This window comes from Pteropus medius, unplaced genomic scaffold, assembly GCF_902729225.1.
Source record: "Pteropus medius unplaced genomic scaffold, Ma_sr-lr_union100, whole genome shotgun sequence".
Lineage (NCBI taxonomy): Eukaryota > Metazoa > Chordata > Mammalia > Chiroptera > Pteropodidae > Pteropus > Pteropus medius.
In genome coordinates this window covers 2,790,334-2,808,207 of record NW_024344437.1, presented here as the reverse complement: position 1 = coordinate 2,808,207, position 17,874 = coordinate 2,790,334, and the positions used below count along the sequence as shown (strand labels likewise).

General features: G+C 34.9%; 1 non-coding gene across 1 annotated transcript; it reads left to right on the top strand.

Annotated features, from left to right (window-relative positions):
* The first annotated feature begins 7,660 nt into the window (after positions 1 to 7,660).
* On the top strand, positions 7,661 to 7,767 carry LOC120610736 (U6 spliceosomal RNA). The gene has a single exon (XR_005654991.1). It is a non-coding gene; the product is annotated as a U6 spliceosomal RNA (small nuclear RNA).
* Positions 7,768 to 17,874: the final 10,107 nt, after the last annotated feature.

Sequence of the window (17,874 nt, the reverse complement as noted above, 5' to 3'; positions counted from 1 at the left end):
TCACCATTTAAAAAATTTTTTTGTACCGTATTAGCTACACAAATATGTACACTGTTATTTTGGCTTGAGGGATTCCATGGTCTATCTAGTAGATGAACTTTTTCTTCATTTTTCCATTTTAATATAAAGTAAAAATGATTACAAAGTACACATATTTTTTATTGGCTGTCCCAGTCCTACCCTACAAAGACAGACATTAATAATTAAGACACACATATTTTGTTAATTATTACCTTGACTTTTCCTATATATGTTCAGACCCAAATTAAGAAGTTTTCAAATTTAAATTTTTTCTACACCTGTTTAAAATCTTTCTTGTTCTTTAACCTTATAAAAATAGCTCCATTTTTTGAATACCTCTTATGAGCTGGGTACTTTGAGTTGTGTTAAAAGAGAACCATCTGATTTCATTCATATGTGATATATACAACTGAAAACAATAAACAAACAAGAGAAGCAAAAATTCATAGAGACAGACAATAGTTCAGTGGTTTCCAGAAGGGAAGTGGGGAGCGGGAAGGTAGATAAGGGTAAATGGGATCAAATACATGGTATTGAAAGGAGATTTGACTTTGGGTGGTAAACACACAATGCAATATACAGATGCTGTATTATTGAATTATACACTTGAAATCTACATAATTTTAATAACCAATGGCATCCCAATAAATTTAACTTAAAAAATAAACATATAGAATCTACTAAAAAATATAAGTAATCTATAATCCCACTATACTATTTTGTATTATAATTTTTATTTACTACTCTAGGCAAACATTTTCCTGAGTTATATATATTTTTTAGAATGTAATTTTTTTATAATTTCATAATATCATCATAGTTTATTGAATTGTGCCATTAATGTTGGATATTTCCATTGTGTTTTCTCTACCCTAGCTAATTTTCTTACAAAAAAAGAACTTCCTTGAACAATCTGTCTCATAATGAGTCCTAAACTCTATTCCCTTCAGGTCCTTTGATTCCAGGCACTAAGGATTACCTTGTTATTTTCTTCAACCGGAGCTTTTAATCACTCTAAAACACTTCATGAACAGAAAGAAAAAAAAAAAAATGAGGCTGCATTTTACAGTTTTCTGTTTTTAGGAACCACTGCTTATAGTATTAGCTTTTGAAATCCTTGCTTGCAGGAATATGATTTTTCATAGTTAATGCTTGCCGTGGGTCATAGTTAATATGGTTACCTATTAACTTGTCCAGACACTTTCGATAATTTCCAGACCTCATCCTAAAGAGACTCTTTATCTTAAAGAGCCTTTTTCAAATCAGTATACATAAGAGTCTCTAGAATATATTTTTCAGTAGCAATACAGATATCTTATTCATTTGTGGCCATGGTTCCACAAAGTAGGAATATAATAACGAATATTTAATCAGACCCTATCTCTTTTTAATAGATCTTTTAAAATAGAATTTCACAGTCAAGTGAGTATTTTCTAAAGCTTTGATTTATTCTGAATATTAAAAAAACATTACGTCAATATTTTAACATTAGCATATGTAGGAATACAAACCAAAGCAAACATTAAAAGCCACTAGATTTTGAAAACGTTGTTTTAGGTATAATACATATAGAAGAGTACACAAAACATAAATGTACAGCTCCATGAATTATAATAAAGCAAATACTCATGTAACCACTACCCAGTTCAATAAACAGAATATTGCCATCACACTGGAAGAACTCCTTGTGGCTCTCTCAATTATTATTCCTTTTCTCCTTCCCATTGGTAATAACTGTCTTGTCTTCTGATGCCACGATTTAGTTTTGCCCATCTTTCAACATTATATGAACAGAATCATATTGTATGTATTCTGTTATTTTTGGCCTTTTTCATCCAACACTGATAATTATCCATAATGTTATGTGAGCTATGGTCTTTTTATTGTTGCATATTAAAAATATATACAAAAATTTGTTTTTGTTGCTAAACATAAACTTCAAAAAATTTGTCCGTTCTACTATTGCTAGACATTTGAGTTGTTTTCAAGGCTGTTTGGGGGCTGTTAGGAATAAAGCTGCTGTGAACATTCTTATAAAGATCTTTTGGTATAAATGCATGCACCATTCTGTTAGGTATATAACTAGGAGTAGAATTATTGGGTCATGGAGAAATGGTATGATCAGCCAAATGTAGAAAGTAGTACTAAACAGTCTCTGAAGTGGTTGAATAAATTTATACTTTTACCAGCAGTGTATGAGAGTTCTCTATTCCTCTATATCTTTAACAACACTCAGAATCATCAATCTTTAAAATTTGTGGTGATATCTCATAATTTTAATTGGCATTCTGCTGAATAAGTAATGGTGTTGAGTACCTTTTCATCTGTCCATTGGTCATTTGGATATCCTCTTCTGTGAGGTGTCTAACACAAAAACTTGATTTTAAAACTAAAATTTGATTCATCAACTAAAGAAATATACTAAAGAATATTAAATTCTGGAGTTGGTCATTCAAAATGGCAATATTTTAAGCTAGTACCAATTATATGTACCTAATTTGGAAGGTTAGAGATATATAGAAATGTTTCTATTATACAATTTATTTGGGTTGTTAATATTTCCAGAACGTGAAGGGGTTTTTGTCCTTTTGTGGGACCATTCATTCACTCATGCATTCATTGAAAAATTATTAAACACCTATTTATGTCAGGCTCTGTATTCAACATTAGGTTTTATCAAAGATGGAAGGGATACATCTAAGATCAATGGTGAGTAGTGGCAGAAGGGATGAACAAGCTTACTGAGCAGGTATCCCAGGCCATGTCATCCATCTCTGATGCACCAGCACCTCAAGTTCAGTGCAGACCTATCGCATGGAGAGCCTCACAGACAAACTGATCATCGAGATGATGTACAGCCGCTGCTACATAAGGGGGCAAGGAGGCATGAGTTTGGCCTGAGATGATCACTCGAGTGTCCTTCATCACTATCTTGCCCAATTTTGACAGTGTGTGGACAAGTACCTTAGAGGCACAGTCTAGAAAGGAAATGGCAAACAGGGTTCGTACTCTCAAATATAAGGGTCTAAGTCATCTCAATCATTGGGAAAAAAAGCCCGTGATTAGTTCACTGATGAATCAGCTTGGTACATGGGACTGCAGATGCACAATAGCCCTATTCCCTCTGCCCAAACCTGTTTCCTTTCCTCCCGTGGAAGTGCTGATTCTAAGAATGTTCACTAGTAAACTTCCTGCACGTGGATTTTCATTTCAGAGTCTACTCCCTGAGAGATCCAACCTGCAAACCTACGACAGTATTCAATGGAAAAATCAAACTGCCTCAGGGACCTATAGTCTCATAATATAAATGTGTATGTGTGTTAATATATGATTAGACTGAACTTTTATTTTTATTTACAAAAATTTCTCCCTTTGCCATTTAAGCAAATTTGAATAAGAGGTGTTATCTTTTTAAAATAAATTTCAACTGGAAGATAAATATAAAAAATAAAAAATAAATATTTAGAGTGATTGTGCAGAAAGAGCTAACATGGTGCCCCGAAACTGCTATCTTTAGAAATGACTGCTCACAAGCTTGGTCCTTTGCTGGTGTCTGGGAACTGAGTGGTAAACAGTTGCCTATCCTGACATAAAATTTATAAATGAAGAGTGACTTGATGTACCTCAACTGTACAAACAGTATGGTTTATGTGAACATCTGATTTCCTTTTGGGAGTCTGGAATTTTGATATGTACACGAACAGTCCCCAATAAAACAGTTGGGGACTAAATATGTAATGAGTTTCCCTGAAAGACAAAACTTCACATGTTGTCACACATGTTGTCACAAGTCATTGCTGGAGAAATTAGGCGTGTTCTACCCGACTCCACTGGGGACTTTCAGAAGCTTGTTCCTAGTTTCCAACAAACTTCATCCCACATACCTTTTTCTTTTGGTGATTTTGCTTTGTGTCCTTTGGCTATAATAAATCTTAGCTATGTGCACAAACATACGCTGAGCCCTGTGAATTGTTCTAGCGTGTCACTGAACATGGGAGTGGCCTCAAGGCCCCCAATACACAGGTGTCATAGTTTCAAAGGGAAGTCCTCTTTCAGAATTCACTTTAATATTTTAACTACATTGTATTTCCATTAATGAAAATGTCCAAAGATAATGAGTTATAATTTAAAGTACTTGTGATTACTCAAGGAAGAACACATTTATATTTACCTAGCTAAATATTGGACAAACGTTGCTATCCCATGAACCTCCACCAGAGAAACTTGCTGTATGGCATACATCTTGAGGACATGTATTTGGAAAGGATTCTGATTTACATAGCTAAGTTATATTTCGGTTTGCTTTTCTTATATTGTTAATTTATATACGAACATATTCCCCTAATGGGATAAGATCATACAAGACAAAGATTGCCTAACTCTTCTGTACTTGTACAGCACCAGAAAAAATTATGTGAGATATAACCTCGTAAACCAATAAAACATTCTTCTGTTCTTTATTTATCCTAAATTGTTTTTGTTTACATAGAAAAACATAGTTTAAACTGCACTGTCTCTACATTTATTTCAGTGTCCACATTTGCTCACTAAAGTAATTAAGACTGATAATTTAATTGTACTTATATTGCTGTTAATGGTGTAGTTTTAAGCCCTCCTTAGGCACAGTATTATTTTCGCTTAGAAAATAAGAACACGAAATGTTTCCAGAATCTACAAAAATGTATATAAATAGTGAAAGGAGAGCATGAACTTCTTTAAGTTCTCTCACCATCTGCTGTATTGTTGTTATAAAATCTAGAAGTTGAGCTTCCAAAATATAATGGACACCTGTTTTGACAGTCCCATCCACAGGCAAATATAATTAATTAGAATGGAAAGATATAGTTAGACTTACGTTTTCACTAGATTATCTTTCAGTTTAGGAGGCTGATCCATCTGTTGCCTTTTAGAAAGTTCATGTGAGACAGAGACCTAAAATATAAACAATTGATCATTTATTCTCTTATTTCACAATTGATTTCAGAGGTAAGAGGAACAGTCAATATTCAACTCTTTCATAAGCAAGTCCTTTAGCAGAATGGATAAGAGAAGCTAAAAGATAGTGGAAAATTCTCGCCTTCTCCTTCTCGGTCATAGAGCTTCTAAAGATTATGGAAACCCCTCTATCTCAACTCCACAGTCCACATGATTTTTAAGATAAACATAGAAGAAATTATGAAAGTCACATCGTCTATGTGCTATAGATCATTAAAACTTTTCGTAATAGACACTAACTATAATTAATACATGCACTCTATCATTGAGGTAGATAAGACAATAGAAGCTGTGGGTTTGCTGAAAAAAGACAAGATCATATTTTCATTTTTATCTATTTTGAAATACCTTCAGAACACAAAAGTGAAGACTTCTGATGGGTGGCATCAATATAATCTGCAGTTCAGGAACAATTGGGACTAATTACCTTAGAGATGGCAATTGAAGTCATGAATAAACGAGACCATTTGTTAAGAACACACAGAGAATTAAGAGAGTTGATGATACGAACTTGAGAAAGCAACTTTTAAGGGCTAGAAGAGTCACTAATGATCAACAGGGCCGTAATTTAAATAACAGGAACGATAGGAAAACCCAGGGAAAAAAAAATACTGTCATGGAAGTTAAGAAGGGAGATTATTTTAAAAAGCAAGCATAGTGAGCACTATGAAATGCCTCAGAGATGACTACTACCAGGAGACTTGAAAAAGAGTCATTGTATTTTCCTATTAAGAGATAAACTGTGTCAGAGCCAAATGGTGGGGTCAGAAGGGAGCTGAAAAAAGGTCAAGGAGTGAAAAACAAGGCAGCAAGTACATCTACTATCTCATGAACTTTGGCTGAGGAAAAGAAAGCTAAGGCAGCAATTACATCTACTATCTCATGAACTTTGGCTGAGGAAAAGAAAGCTAAGGCAGCAGTTTTATGAGTAGCTTTTAGTAGTCAGGGTAAAATAAAAGTTTTTTGTTCTATTTGGTGAGATAGATGACCATGTTACAAAGGACAAGCCACCACCGATGGAAGAGAGATTAAAAATATAAGAGAAAATAATAATTAAGTAAGTCCTAGAGGCAGCAGATGGACTTGGGAAAAAGTTTGAGATCTCTTTCTTTAAGACAGGAGGAGGAACAGGAATAGTTAATAAAGACATGATAAAAATGTGTTTTTAGAAAGTGGACCAAAATGTATTTGAAGGCAAAAGAGAAGGCAACTGGATTTCACACCTGATGAATTAATTCTCTTCTCTTTGTGAAGAAGTTAGGTCATTTGCTAAGTGTGACAACCCTGGGGACTTTGGACCAGAAGATGGAATTCACTCATTTATTCACTCAGCAAATGTTACTTAACATCTACTATGTGCTACCACTAGATTGGGCACTGAGGTACAAAGACAAGTCATGGCTCTTACAATCTGTCATAGAAACAGCAATATCATTAGTCTGTAGCATTCACTGCCTTGGCAGAGGTTTTCACAGCTGCTTTGTAAGCATAGAGCAGAGGCAACTAATTCAGGCTGTGGGGGTCCTATGCCAAAGAGCACCCAATAAGAAAAAGAGAAAGGACATCCCAGGCAGAAGGAACAGCAGGGCCTAAAGGTATAAAGCAGCACGATAGAGACACAGCTGGAAAGGCAGGCACTGCCTATCAGAGAGAACAGACAGAGCACACCAAGCAGCTCTGCTGTTGGATAATGCAGACACTGAAGGTTTTAAATGAGGAGCAATACCAGACTATCTGTATTTCAGAATGATCGATTGGGCAGCAGAGCAGAAAAAATGACTATGATGGAGACAAGACTTTGCTGTTGAGATTATATCTCAAGTCTAGATTTAAACTTGGAGAGGTCTATTCTCAAATGAACAATTATAAAAGGAGTTGTCCAAAAAGGCAATGGAAATAGCTGGATAGTCTGGAACCCATGTTATGAGGAATAGCTAATTTTAGCTCGAAATAAAAGGAAACTATGGGCAGACTAGGTTGTTTTAAAATCGTTGAAAAGCCGTCATGGAGGAATGTAGAACTGTTTTGTGTTTGTCAGAGGATAAAACTAGGACCAGGGTTTTAGGTAGTTTCAAAGGAGAATAAGGAGCAGCATATGATGCTTTAACAATTCTAACAGTTGCAATTGCCTAACAATTACACAGAATGGCTCCAGCCTCCTTATCTGCAATCCAAAGCATTATATTCACCAACCTCTCAGATCCATCGCTACAATTCTGCTTATGGGTTAAGTTTAGTATGTGTTGCAGCAATTTCTACTCAGTCTTTCTGCCTGACTTTTAAGTAATGCAGTGTACCTGTATATTCTTAAAAAGCAATGTCATGCTGTATACACACTGTGTAAATTAAATGAATCCTGAGATGTGGATACTCAATTTCAATCAAAAGAGTGAATAAAGCATAAGTATAAACAACAGACTCAGCAAATAGCTCATTATCTACTAAAGAATCAATTATTTATATATTCAGCATGGAAAGAACTGCAAATTATCCATTGACCTTTCCAGTCACCAGAGTATCCACACGGTCAGAACCATCTTTGACTATAAAGATTAACAATTCACTCTAGAGTGAAAATCCTTATTAACACTTATACTGGGGAACAGGATTAACGTCTTCCTGGAAAGCTGTTAAAATAGGCTTTGTGCTTGTTTCAGCAGCACATATACTAAGATTGGAATGATACAGAGAAGATCAGCATGGCCCCTTTGCAAGGATGACACAAAAATTTGTGAAACGTTTCATATTTTTTAAACTTTGCAGGCCAGAAGAGAAGGGCACAAAATAGTCAATGTGTTGAAAAGCAAGGATCTACAACAAGACTATTCTACTCAGCAAGGCTGTCAACTAAAACTGGTAGTGAGATAAAGAGCTTTCCAGACAGGAAAAAGCTAAAGGAATAGACCACTCCCAAGCCAGTATTACAAAAAAAAGGTTGAAGGGACTTCTTTAAGAAGAAGAGAAAGAAAAAAATAACATAAATATGAATAATAAAATGGTTGGCAATAACTATAAGAAAACAAGACTCATACACATGCTGTCTAAAAGAGACCCAACTCAGATTGAAAGACACACACAGACTGAAAGTAAAGGGATGGAAAAACCTATTTCATGTAAGTGGAATTTAAAACAGTTGTGGTAGCAATACTTATAGCAGTCAAAACAGACTTCAAAACAAAGGCTACAATAAGGGACAAAGAAGGGCATTGCATAATGATAAAGATATCAATCCAGCAAGAGGATATAACCCTGGTAAATGTTTATACACCCAATCTAGGAGCACCTAAATATATAAAGCAAACATTGGCAGATATAAAGGGAGAGATCAACAGTAATGAAGTCATATGAGGGAACTTTAACACCCCACTGACACCAATAGACAGATCTTCCAGACAGAAAATCACGATGACCTTAAATGATATACTAGACCAGATGAATTTAATTAACATTTTTAGAGTGTTTCATTTCAAAGCAACAGAATATACATTCTTCTCAAATGCTCATGGAACATTTCCCGAGATAAACATCTTAGGCCACAAAACAAGTCTCAGTAAATTTAAGAAGATTGAAATCATATGACCACATGATATAAAACTAGAAATCAATTACAAGAAACAAACTGAAAAATATACAAACACATGGAGCTAAATAACCTGCTACTAAACAATGAATGAGTTAACAATGAGATCAAGAACAATATCAAAAGATACCTTGAGACAAATGAAAATGAAGACACAATGAATCAAAATCTGTGGGATACAGCAAAAGCAGTACTCAGAGCAGAATTCATAGCAATACAGGCCTACCTCAATAAACTACAACAAAAAAACTCAAATAAACAATCTAACCTCACAACTAAAGGACTTGGAATAAAAGAGCAAACAAAGCCCAAAGTGAGTAGAAGGAAAGAAATAATAAAAATAGAGCAGAAATAAACAAAATAGAGTCTAAAAAAAATCAAAACAAAGGATCAATGAAATCAAGAACTGGTTCTTTGAAAGGATAAACAAAATTGATAAACCTATAGCCAGACTCATCAAGAAAAAAAGAGAGAGGACCCAGATAAATAAAATCAGAAATGAAAGAAGGGAAGTAACAACTGACTCCACAGAAATACAAAGGATTGTAAGAAAATACTATGAGCAATTATATGTCAACAAATTGGACAATATGGAAGAAATGGATACATTCCTAGAAACTTACAATCTCCCAAGACTGAGTCAAGAAGAAACAGAAAATCTGAACCAACTAATTACTACTAATGAAATCAAATCAATAATCAAAAAATTCCCCTTCCCCTCAAAAAGTCCTGGACCAAATGGTAAATTTTACCAAACATTCAAAGAAGAATTGATACCTATTCTTCTCAAGCTATTTCAAAAAAATTCAATAGGAAAGAAGGCTCCCAAGCACATTCTATGAGGCCTTCATTACCCTGATTGGAAAAACAAAGACATTACAAAAGAAGAAAATTATATACCGACATCTTTGATGGACATAGATATAAAAATCCTCAACAAAATATTAGCAAACTGAATTCAGCAATACATTAGAAAGATAATACACCATGATCAAGTGGATTTATTCCTGGGATGCAAAGTAGGTTCTATATCCATAAAGCAATTAATGTGATATACCACATTAACAAATTGAAGGATAAAAATCATATGATCGTATCAATAGAAAAAATATTTGACAAAATCTAGCATCCATTTGTGATAAAAACTCTCAACAAAGTGAGACTAGAGGGAACATAACATAATAAAGGCCATATATAAGAAACCCATGGCTAACATCATACTCAATGGGGAAAAGCTAAAAGCATTTTCCTTAAGATCAGAAATGAGACAATAATGTCTACTTTCACCACTTGTATTCAATATAGCATTGGAAGTTCTAGCCTCAGACAAGAAAAAGAAATAAAATGTATCCAAATTGGAAAGGCAGAAGTAAAACTGTCATTATTTGCAGAGAACCCTAAAGATTCCACCAAAAAACTGTTAGATCTGATAAATAAATTCAGTAAAGTAATAGGATACAAAATTAATATTCAGAAGTCAGTTGCATTTCTATTCACTAATAATGAACTATCAAAATGAGAAATTAAGAAAACAATCCCATTTACAATTGCATCAAAAACAATAAAATACCTAGGAATAAACTTAACCAAAAATGTTAAAGACCTGTACTCAGGAAATTATGTCATTGAAGAAAGAAATTGAAGAGGATACAAATAAATGGAAACATATACTGTACTTAATGGAAGGAAGAATTAACATCGTTAAAATGTCCATACTATCCAAAGCAATCTATAGAGTCAATGCAATCCCTATTAAAACACCAATGTCATTTTTCATAGAACTAGAACAAATAATCCTAAAATTTATATGGAACCATAAGAGACCCTGAATAGCCATCGCAATCTTCCGATATCAAACTATACCTCAAGTCTATAGTAATCAAAACAGCATAGTATTGGCATAAAAACAGACACATAGATCAATGGAACAGAATAGAGAGCCTAGAAATAAATCTACATCTATATGGGTATTTAATCTATGATAAATGAGGCAAGAATATATAATGAGGCAAAGAGTCTATTTAATAAATGGAGTTGGGAAAATCTGAGAAGTAAATGCAAAAAAAAAGGGGGGGGGAACTGACCACCTTCTTACACCATATACAAGAATAAACTCAAAATGGATTAAAGACTTAAATGTAAGACCTGAAACTATAAAAATCCTAGAAGAAAACATAGGCAGTAAACTCTGACATTGCTCTTAGTAATATTTTTTCCTGATGAAAAATCAACAAATGAAACTACATTGAACAAAAAAGATTTTGCACAGCAAAGGAAACTATCGACAAAACTAAAAAACAACCCTACTGAATGAAAGAAGACATTCATCAATGGTACATCTGATAAGGAACCAATATCCAAAATTTATAAAGAACTCACATAACTTAATATTAAAACATCTAATAATCCTACTAAAAAATAAGCAAAGGACCTGAATAAACATCTCTCCAAAAAGGACATGCAGATGGCCAATAGACATATGAAAATATGCTCAACATCACTATTCATCAGAGAAATGCAAATCAAAACCACAATGAGATATTACCTCATGCCTTTCACAATGGCTGTCATCAATAAATCAACAAACGACAAGTGTTGGCAAGGATGTGGAGCAAAGGGAACCCTTGAGCATTGTAAATTGATGCAGCCACTATGGAAAACAGTTTGGAGGTTTTTTTTAAAAAAAATTAAAAATAGAACTACCTTATTACCTAGCAATTTCATGTTTGAGTATTTATCCAAAGAAAACCAAAACACTAATTCGAAAAGATAAATGCATCCCTATGTTCACTGCAGCACTATTTACAATAGCCAAGATATGGAAGCAATCTAAGTGCCCATTAATAGACATTTGGATATAGAAGATGTGGTACATATATTCAATGGAATATTACTGAGCCATAAAAAATGAAATCTTACTATTTGCAACAACATGAATGGACATAGAGGTTATTATGCTAAGTGAAATAAGTCAGACAGAGAAAGACAAATACTGTGTGATTTCACTTATACGTGGAATCTAGAGAACAAAATAAATGAACAAACAAAATGGAAACAGACTCATAGATGCAGAGAACAAACTGGTGATTGCCAGATGGGAGGAGGGGTTGGGGGGCTAGGTGAAAAATGTGAAGAACTAAAAAGTACAACTTGGGAGTTACAAAATAGTCATGGGGATGTGAAGTACAGAATAAGGAATATAGTCAATATTGTAATAATTATGTATAGTTCCAGGCGAGTACTTGACTAATTGGAGAGATCATTTCATTATTTTATAAATGTCTAACCACTATGCTGTACACCTTAAACTAATATAAAATAATATTGAATTTCAACTCTAATTGAAAAATAAAAAATAAAATATAATAGGCTTTGATTATATGTCCAATGATCCTGTTTAGAAGTAGAAACTAGACCTCCTAAATGAGTTTTTCAGATAAACAAGGGTAAAGAAAGTAGTCTAAGGCAAGTAGATATTCTGAGGCCCCTGTCACAGAGAGAGAGGGTAGGGGGATGAGGAAAAAAAAAACAGGAAAATAATATTCACCATTTGCTGGAATTTAGAACCTATTACATGCCAGCCATTTCACCCAACACCTTAACACATTAGATCTCTGACACTCACAATTTCCTGCAAGATACTACTGGTATTTCCCTTCTACAGATGATGAATAAAATTAAGGCCCAAAAAGGCCATGCTGCAGTAAGTACAAAACTGGGATTCAAATCCAGATTTGCATCGGCTCCACAGTCTGTTGGCTTTCATCATATCATGGCTTCATAAAGGAGGTAGCATTTATGCTAGACCTTGAAGGAAACAAAATTGGCTTGTATGAGAAGCAATATATTCCAAGTGCAGACCACAGTCTGAGGACAGGCATAAGGGTGTCTGTGCTGCAGGAGGGAGCAGGGCTTCCAATCAAGTATCCAGGACCATAAAGTTTGAACTGATTGTCCATTTTATGGGTAAGAGACTCAAAGGAGTGTTCCTGTTTTGTCTTAATTTTCTGCTTACCTCAGTCAGCACTAGAAATCCAAACCTCCCTTTTTCATTATTGCCCTGATGTCCATTCTCAAATTACTCTCTACATCCCCTTGTTTGCTGCAATCCCCAATCCTAACTCCCTTTCTCTCAGTCCTTTCCTTGATCCTCTGGAGTCTCCAGATCAGTGATTAGCAGACTACCTCTTTGTCACACTCGGCCCTCAACTACCTCTCCTCTACCTCCTTGCCTCCCCTAGTTATGTCCGGAAGACTCCAACCCTGTTTTGGGCTCCTCTTCCCTTGACTATCACTGCTGAAACTCTTCAGAGCTATATTCTAGACTATCTTTCTTTTCTCCCATGTGTTCTCCCTGTTGCATATCATCCATTCACAACGCTTCATTTATTATCTACATACTAATAATTTCCAAGTCTCTATCTCCAATCTTTATCTTCTTTTCCTGAGATTCATATAGTCAACTGCTCTTTGAACACTTCCATTTGGGTAATGCACATTGGAAACTGAACCCATATCCTACTCTGAAAGCATATTCCAAAATAAAGTTAACAAAGTTTAAGTTTTCAAATGTCAAATATTAAGCCATATAAATACTAAAAAAAGTAATTAATGTTATGAAACATTGAGATGAAGACAAATCTTTTAAACATGACATCAGAAACAATAAATAAAACATAACTCTGACAACATCAGAACAAAAACTCTGTAATACCAACAACATTATAAGTAAAACTGAAAGGCAAATGAAAAACTAGAAAATATATGTGTGACATCTTTTAATCACTGACCAGTTTCCTGTCCTGTCATTTGTAATAACACCCTTTCTAGCAATAGTAATTCTGTATCTATCCTAGGCCTTGCCATGCATAATTATGAAGTAAAATGCCTTGAATTGCATGATAGCAGAGGGAACTATTTGAATTCTAGCAATTACAGATTAAACTAAAAGAATAACTAAGACAGAAAATATGCAAAATATTCTCTGAATTTGGAAACTTTTGTCTCCCTTTTACCTTTTTATATAAGTTATATGTTTTCCTTTTCACCCTACACATTTAGAAACTCAGTACCTTTTCTCTCATAATTTTAATATTTGTTTCTCTACCAGATCAAACCAATCAAAACATAGGAAAATAAAACCATAACTTACAGTAAGAGGAAATTCTTAGAATTTGTAAGTACAAAAAACAAGTTACCTGAGACATTTCAGCTAGATATGCACAGCACTCATGGTTGGCCTTGCGGCAAGCCTACGTGAAAGATACCAAACTACAAACCCAACATCAGAAAAGATTTGTAATAGTAGCAGGGCTAGTGCTAATGTCTCTATGCTGTTTTATTAAAATATAGTGTAGGAAATAGTTTTGTAGGTATTTTATGATAATTGTTTAGTAGGTTTCTAGATAACATGCTAAAAAAGCATGGTAGTGTAAAATAAAAACAAAATTTTGACACTCGTTTCAATCTCAGAGTATAGGATTTCACTTGATTTTCAAGACTCTTTTTTTCTTCCAGCTGTTTAAGTACTGTATTTAAGGATTTCTGAAAGCATAAACAGTACATTTTTACATGCACCCACATTCTAAGCAACCGTAAACGACCATCAGCTTCTTCAATGGCAAATGTCTCCAACCCAAAATATTCTGTAATTTCGAAATTCTTTAACATGCACCTCTTGAGTAATAGTAATAGGGATAGTAAAAATTACAATATTTATGGAACCCTAACAATATGCCATGTACATGCTAAGTGTTTTCTGTAGACTGCTGTATTTCATTTAATTGCGATTACAGCCATAGAGATGGCTAATATATTTACTTCCATTTTACTGTTGAGAAAATAGCATCTGATAGAGGTTAAATAACTGGTCCAAAGACACACAATAAGTGGTCGATCTGAGATTATTCTTTGTATATTCATATGATCACTACCACAGTAACAAAAGTAGAGTGGTAAAACAGGCGATAAGGTTGATAACCAGGGAAATTGTAAGAATATTGCAGAGTGGGACAGTTCTGGAAACTAAGACCTCAATCCAGATATCCCCTCATCACAGCTGAAGCTGAGTAGAGAAGAGGAGGATTGGCCAAGTGCCAGAGCAATAACTCATTGCACCAATTTGGTTTAAAATTTTAATCTCCACACTAATAACAGATCACTTTAACAACTCAAATTATTTCTCATGTTCTTACACATTAAATAAAAAATCTCCAAGGGAATTTTACACAACTCTTCTTGATCTAGGCCACTGAATTTATTAAAAGAAATATTCAAAGAAAAATGGAAGCATTTGATTGAAATCTCCATTTTAGAGCTCGTATCCTTCTCCTGAAACAGCTAATTCTCTAAAAACTTTACTTATATACAGATATTTTAGAGCTCGTATCCTTCTCCTGAAACAGCTAATTCTCTAAAAACTTTACTTATTTTCTCTTAGATACTTGTTAATACTCATTAGAATTTTAAAAATTGTATCAATGGGATAAGTGGATCAGCTAAAACAGATCAAGTTCTGGTCTCTAAAAATAACACCAGTGCTACAGCAAATCCCTTGGGAATGACGATTCTCCACTATCATATTTGATTAACATCACTGTTAAAACATAATCAGGTGTTATGTTTTAGGCAGGCATTATTTATCTTTGAAAATTATACACTGGTGTCATAAATGGCTTTCAGTCTTCCTCCCCCAAATACAAATTTGTTCCAGAAGAAAATCAATGAAATCCCAAAAAATGTACGGGACTAAACTGAGTTACTTTAAGGAAATTTAACTTGTGAAATTAACTGCTGCTCGACTATGAAGAACCTTTAAAGGAATAACCAGAGAGCGATGGAAGTAGTTCAAAATTTTCCTGCATGGACCTTTGCTCTGAGGAGTCTAAGAGCAGCCAACCATAGTAATACAGTTACATTAGATCATTTCTTAAATACACTTTTCTAGATGTAGAAGAGAATCTAATACGTTTTAATATTGTTTCAATGGGAAAGTGCAGGATAATACTTTCAGCTTTTATAAGCTAAAAGAAATTAGCTTACAAATAAACTACTGGGATACAAATTATTTTTAAATTAAAGATGACCTGATTGAACTATGATCCGAACTCTAGTAACTCATGTAAGAAACGCACGTACAAAACAGGTAAAATTCCAGTTAATATATGATTAAATATCAAAATGTGAAACAGACAACAAATGCTTCATGAGTTTTTAAAAGAAGTCAATCGATGTGGGCTAGAGCATTCAGAGGCCCCCAAATGGGAAAGATTTGGATGAGCAAAACAGAGCAAGATGGTGTAGCTATACACTGATCATAGGCTTGAGTCACAAATGATTATTTAGTGGTAATAATAGAGATGAAGCAAAATATTTGAGCAATAAACAAGGGGCGAAGTGAAATAAGCAGGGAAGAGCCTGGTTACAGGAGGCTTAGGATGCTCAGGAGTCTGAACACTGGGAGCGACAGGAAGTTAGTAAAGAAGTGATATGATAAAAGTAGGGTTTTCAGAATGGTCATCAAGTGCCATTTTCTATGACAGATGTTTTGTTATTTATTGGTGTGGGTTTGCCGTTCTAACCTTTGGGGCTTACACATTTTGAATATCCTTTCTTTGTGTTAGATTGTATCTTACTGCTGTTCTCACCCTGACTAGACTCCCTGTCTTGTTGTCTAATTTTACAATTCATTCATTTATTCAAAAAACAGTCATTACCTACCTCCTATGGGCCAGGCATTGTGCTGGGGGTACCACAGTGAGAATTACAAACCCCAACACTGCCCTCATGAAGCCGAGTCTACTAGAGGGCTCAGAATGTGGTTTATCTTGGTGAATGTTACATGTGAGCTTAAAAAGAATCTATTTCTGCTGTTGTTGGAAGGAATATTCTATAAATGTCAATAGATCAAGTTGATTGATAGTGCTATTCAGGACAACTATATTTTATTGATTTTTCTGCCTGTCTGATCTATTAGTTACAGACACAGAGGTGTTGAAGTCTCTAACTTTAATAATAAATTTGTCTATTGTTCCTCCAGTAATTTATCACAATTATCATTTAAGTGTTGCTACCAGTTTATGTTTCCAGCAGCTTCTGTTCCAGGTAAGCAGATCTGACCAGATTGGTCTGTTTATGCAGATTTCAGGATGAAAGTTTGCCCTGTAGACTGCGTTGTCTAATGGATCAAGAAAAGTCATTGATTTTCAGGTTATCGACTTTTTTTGGTTATAATGGCAGGGTTGATGATTTCCAAGTACTACACACATCGGAGGTGAAACCGGAAGTTATAAATTATTTTTGGCCCTCTTTTCTAATTGGAAGGGAAAGAATGCATTCTCCAAATCAATGGCTGCACACCCTGTACCCAACGACTTAGCAGCCTGCGTGAGCAGTGACACCACATCTGCAAGGCAGCTGCAAATTGGTCATGTCTGTGGTAGCCTGTAACTTTCCACAGTATCCATCCAGTTCTGCAGGAACCAAACTGGCAATTATGTTGACCTCAGATTAGAACCAGCACCCATGCATCTTTTAAGTCTTTAATTGTAGAGTTAATCTTTGCTGTCTTCCCTGGTAATGAGAAATTGTTTTTGGTTTATGATTTGGCTTTGGGTATGGAGGGCACAGTTTTTAGTTTCCATTTGGTCTCCCCCGCCGTGATAGATTTTGCTTCAGAGATGAGGGCCCAATGTGGCTGTTAACTTCGACTGCTAAGTATACCTATTTCAGTTATATCCTTGAGAACTGTGGCGATAGGAGAGTCTGTGGACACCTGGGCCCAGTGTGATTTTGGACTAAGGTATAGATTCCTGTTCTAGGAATCAATGTCAATTCAGGTCTCAAAATGTCTGGTCACTTCCTTTCCCATAGCATATGGTCACCTGTATAAGTGGCCAGAGGTCCCTTGAGAGGAAGACTGGGAATACTGTCATGATATATACTTGGACTGGTATCCTAGGGTCGTTCCTCCTAACCACCCAGCCACGTCTTTGGTCAATGATTTCTGGATCTAAAAATTATTTCAGGTCTGGAAAATAAACAAGAATTATGTTTTCTATTGGGTTAACTGTCCTCAGCCTCCTAAAGTCTTGCTTTAAAATAATAATAATAATTATAGATGTTGGACAGCACCCTCATCAATTGGCCTGGCAGCCAGGAGAGAAGGTGAAGGTAGCTCCTGGGAGGAACCTGTTGCCTTGTTTGGGAGAGGTCTCTGCAGCATCCTCCAGGACAGTGAGGGTTCAGCCCTTACTAGTGCTAGAGGCAGGCTGCCTCCA